Below are 6,000 nucleotides of genomic sequence, written 5' to 3'. Positions count from 1 at the left end.
TGGCTCCTGTGAATGAGAACTGCAGACAACTACTGCTTTATTCTACTATAAAATATTTACCAGGGTTTATAGATAAAGGCTCATGTTTCTGAAGTCAAGTACTAAAACATATTGGAGAGAATAAAGAATCTATTGTTCCACAAAGAAGTTCCTTAATGTGAGAAGCTTTTTCATTAAGAGGAGAATGGATACTTATTCAGAAAGTCAATTGATATTAAATCACAAAGACAATATTGACTGAGTTATTGGATCATTAAATTCATTTTACCCTGACTTTCTCAAGCTGCTTGTGTTGTTTCTTACTCTTACCCCTCCCTTCTTCCCTCCCCCCCTTTTGATAACTATAAGCATTATGGAATGTCTTTCCATCATATTTTATTATAATGTTGCCTTCCTCAAAATTTTTGGATGTTCCTCCTAAAGGGAAACTATGATTTCAGTACCTGTTGCTTTTATCCAATTTGCCCTAACTTGGTTGGGAATTTCGATAGTTGAAATCCAAAACATCTGGAAGGAATCAAATTGGGGAATGTTGCTTCAGCCAAATCCATTGACATAACAAGACAATTAAAAATATATAGAAACCTCTACTGTGACACCAGCCACATTAAATAAATAATCCATGGATAAGAAAAGCATATTTTAAATTCATATACTGACAAAATTCCTGGTTTCCCTAAAATTATCTTAAAACTCGTAAAAATACTTTTGAAAAATCTGGAAAGATTCCCAAAATGTATTATCCAAACTTAGTTTCAGTCTTCCTTCTTGTCAGGGATTTATTGACAAAGATGGAGCTAAGCAAAGATCACTCAGTCACTTGATTCACTGCCTGAACTGATGCCAGACCCTGGTAGCAAAACCTCTCTTTCCCATAGCTCATTAGATGCTAGTACATTGTCCAATATTCTTCAAAACAATGACAGTGAATAGACTTTTTAACGATTACAACCCAATGTTTGTTATCCTTTGGGGCATTATATAAATAGAAGATCAACCATTTATTTACATTGCAAATGTCAGAATGCTATCTAAAAAGCAGGTTGGGATCAGATAGAAGTTTCCTTCTCACTTCTCATAGTTAAATATTCAGAATCACAACAGGACTGTTCTATCACATATGTATATACATAGGTATGCATGTCATCCATTTTAAATATCTTTATCCTCTGGATTTTAAAAATATACCTATTGTGGATGGAGATGGGAGGAAAGGTGTGGATTAGCATAAATTATTTCCCTTTTCCCCCTTATGCTGTAGTAATTTTCAGGATGAGAAATGCCTGAATAGAAACAGCAGGAATAGAAACCTGATCTTATATTTCATGAGATCTGCTGCAAATACAGATGTACACAGATATATTTAATCTCCCCTATAAAGTGTGATTTTTTTTTATTTTACAGAAACATTGCTTTTATTTCAATATTTATACTGAAATATCCATTTGTATTTGGACTGTACCTGAAATTCCAGAATAGAAGTTTTGAAGAATCCTTGGAATAACTATTACATATAGTTATGCAATATAAATGTACATTTATACAAGGCATATACTCCAAAACCCCATTAACTGAGTGGACCTGCCCTTGGGGTGACAAGAAGATTGAAACCATTTTGCATGTATTGTTACACTATAAATTCTACAGGGACATCAGGTCTGTTTATATCCTACCCCTAATATGGAAATTTCCTAATTTCCAGGAAAGGCAGACAATTTTTATGTGAACCATCTTCTAGAAGACTCAAAACTCTTTATCATTTGTGCAGTAGCCAAATTCTGTGTTGTCGCGATGAAAATAAGGCATAACTGGTCACAGAAACAATTACTTCTGTTTTATTCACCACTTCAGGTTTATTATAAGTTAGCTATTTTGTTTTGTGTGATATGTTACCTCACAGGTTATAATATTTTAGATTTACACTTCTACAGGTAATTAACACACCATTATTTATTTATTTATCAAACTTATCCCCGCCCATCTCCCCCCAATGGGGGACTCTGGGCAGCTTACAACATATTAAAACAATAAATAAATATACAGTTAAAATTTATAAGAAAACACATTTACACAGAGTAAAAAGAAGAGGAAAAATCCAGGAGGCTGATGGAAGCAACACCAGGCCTCTAGGAGGCTAGCCAACCCCATATCTGATGACCTCCCTCGCCACCCCAGGCCAGATGACAGAGCCAGGTCTTCAAGTCCCTCCGAAAGGCCGGGAATGAGGGGGCCTGTCTCACCTCCGGGGGCAAGATGTTCCAAAGGGCAGGGGCTACAGCAGAGAAGGCCCCCACCCTTTGGATGACATGCAATTATAGTAGCATATGTTACATTTTTATTACAGAGATTCTTTGTTATGCTAATATTATATCTCACCCAATTGATTTTACTTTTGTGTTGTATATTTTCAAATTTTGCTGATAATTGACCAAATAAACAGTATTTTAATATATTTTTGTGTCTTTGTTAACAAGTTTTATTTTAACCATTAAGAATTTAATTATTTCTCATGAACTTCAAGCTGAATTTTAATCTGTCTTTTTGGAAAGTTCTATAAATAAATAATTTTAAGAGTCATTCCATTATTTTGAGTAATATTACTTAATGAGATTTGCTTTGTTTAACATTAGATTATGTGCATATTGTAAGTGGATAGATGCATACATTCTACTATTATTTATTTATTTATTTGCTCTGTAAACATGTGAAAAATTTAGAACTCTCTTATTAGTCTCAATTGCTCAGTTATGGAACATCAACCTGATTTTTAAACAACAAATTCACCACATATTATCTGATCTTTCCATCAGTAAAAAGCCAATTCAAAGGTGAGATATGATATAATTAAACCAATTTTTAGAGTTTGGAATGCTCACCTTCTTCCAGGAATGCATAATCACCTTTTTTGTGAAAGTCAAAATATTTCCTAAACCCTTCAAAAATTGACAAGTTCCAAACGTGGAGGATATACAAGTCTAACAACACATTAACATCTTTAAATCTTAGCTTCCTCTCGGGGACCTGATTCACCACAGTAGTAATGTCTAATAAAAAGAATTATTATTGGACATATAGCATATTTATTTACTTGCTGATATTTATTTATTAGATTATATCTTACCATTTTTTTTTACAACTGCACTAATGTATTTTCAAATTTATTATACTTGCAACATTTTGAACATCTGTTGGAGGTCCAATAAATCCTCCAAAGAAATGTTTGTTTAGTTAACTAGGTTTTAAAATTATATGAAACAAATACAAAGTTCCTTAATAAATGAGACCATTGGTTGCTAAGGGATGAACCAAACAAGGAACATAACTATTGCTTTAATGATATATTGTCATATTTGGCAAATTATACTCCTTTTGTAATATTTCAAAAGTTTTGAAAGTATCATTAATATCCATGCTTTTAAAAAAAGTATTTTTAAAATAAGAATTATTCCAATCTATCACTTTCTCATGAAAACTAAGGACAAATTTTAATTTCTTAGACAGTAATGCTCAAATATGTCTAAATGTCAAGTACTGGAGATATCATTGAATTTCTACTCTAGTTGAAACTAGGAACTTGTTACAACTTCAAGAGTGCCACCTAATAGTTCTGTTGGGTCCAATATAGGATATAATTTATATTATTTGAATACATTATTAAAGTTAATAAATATGCACATAAAATGAGGAAAATGAAAACCCTCCATTATCATATGAGAGACATACTTTTAAAAAAGAGATATTTGGTGTATGCAAATATTAATTAATGCATAATTTGTTTAAAGTATCTGGGAGGAATCAGCATGGCCCTAGCCCTCAGCATATACATCATTCTTAAAGCCATATTCATTTTTCTCTCATTTATTCTTCTCCATAACAACATAGATATTTTCATCTATCCCTTAATTCATCCCTTCCTAGAAATATCCATGTGAGAGGGACAGGAACTTTCATTCATTACCTAAAATTTATAAAATTGCTAACGGCCAGTGATATTTGGGTAATACCTTTATGAAGACCAACCAGAAGGACACAAATGGGTTTGTAAGTTTTCAAAGTCTACAAACATAACATAAATATGCTTTGTGCATTCTTTGCAATCACAGCGGGGATTTAGAAATCTAGTCTAGCATTAATCATCTGTTCAGTTGTCTAAATTCCTACCGATGAATAAAGTGGTACTTTTGAAAAATAACTTTATAGAAAAATGCCTGCTTAGGAAAGCTTATTTCCAAATTTAAATGTATTGGTTTCCACTGTCAGCTGGATGATTTTTACTCAATATAAAAGATGTGCTAATGGAAATAGGATCCATTACAAAAATACAGAAACAGAATTACATTTTAAAATTATGGCATGTGGTCAGGATTCTGGATTAGGTAACCATTTATCCAATTGGAAAAGTAGGTCCTGTGCATTTTAACAATCAAAACCAAAGAGTACAAAAGCATTTCCATGTTTATATTATGAAATAGCAGTGACCTGAGGGTAAAATGAAAGATTGTATACCAAATGACTAGATTGTGTTTCAAAGCCAACTGCAAATAGAATTAAATCACAGAATCATAAAGGACTGTTTAGGCCACTGTTCAGTGTAAGAATCCAATAAATTCTTTTGTCTCCTAGAAACATAGATATAAGTAAATGCTGATGGAGGATGGACAGTCAGAAACATCTTTCTTTTTTAAAAGGCCCTTTCACATGAGCATGATCAATGGCAGTATTTTCAGTATTTAGTATTATTTGTAATCTGGCTGCTTGCCTTGCAAATGTGACCAGTTCTTTGATTCTAGATATATGCTCTTGTTTTAAAAGAGTACTGTATATACTCTTGTTTTAAAAGTATGAATGGGTCAGTGTTTATTTTGGTAGCTATTATACATCTAAGAATAAGCAAGAAGTATGCATGTATGTTCAAATACCAGAGAGAGAGAGAGAGAGTTAACAGAGTGTGTAAACTATTGTAAAATATCCTTAATTTCACCTGCTAGCAAAATAATTCATAGGTTCATCCAATGCAGATTAGAATCCTACATGAAAAAAGAGATGCCATATGTTCAATCTGGCTTTAGAAAAGGCTGAAGAACATGATATATCGTTGCTGATACATGCTGGATAATTCAGAAAGACAAAGAATACCAAAAAGACATCACTATGTGCTTCATTTATTACAGCAAGGCCTTCAATTGAGTTGATCACATCACACTGTGGAATGTGTTTAGAAAAATGGGAATCCCAGAACATCGCATTGTCCTCATGAAAAACTTATATATAGATCAGGAAGCCACAGTATGTACAGAACATGGTGAAACAGAATGACTCTAGATTGGCAAAGGAGTGATACAAGGCTGCATACGTTTCTCTTCTTTATTCAGCCTATATGCTGAATATATTTTAAGGGAAGCTGGATTGGAAGAAGATGAGTGTGGTTTTAAAATTGGAGGAAGAAGCATCAATAATCTGTGCTATGCTGATGTTGCTACTCTGATAGGTGAAAATGCAAAGGATCTGCAAGCTCTAGTAATAAAAGTTAAGGAGCACAATGAAAAAATGGGACTAAAATTAAATATAAAAAAGATCAAACTAATTACAACAGGTAGAACAACCAGTCTTAAAATTGACAATGAATATATCAAAGTGGTGGATAGCTTCTGTCTTTTATGATCAGCCATCAACAGTAAAGGAAAAAGCAGTCAAGATTACCACTTGGTAGAGCAGCCATGTAGGCCTTGGAAAAGATATTCAGATGCCATGATGTATCTAAACCCTCAGAGATTAGAATCATGCAAGCCATAGTACAGTGGTACCTCAGGTTATGAATTTAACCCAATTTGTTCGCAACCCGAAGCAAATTTTCCCATAAGGTTCAATGTAATTACCGTTAATCCGTTCCGGCGTCCACGGACCACGCGTCAAGGGTGGAAAAACGGCTGCGGACCACGTGGCAGGGTGGAAAAACGGCCATGGACTGCGCGGCAGGGCGGAAAAATGGCCGCAGACCAT

This window comes from Python bivittatus, unplaced genomic scaffold (assembly GCF_059951505.1).
Source record: "Python bivittatus isolate LINGU-HERP-01145 unplaced genomic scaffold, Pbiv_v1 ctg000070_np1212, whole genome shotgun sequence".
Taxonomy (NCBI): domain Eukaryota; kingdom Metazoa; phylum Chordata; class Lepidosauria; order Squamata; family Pythonidae; genus Python; species Python bivittatus.
This window is presented reverse-complemented; position numbering follows the sequence as displayed.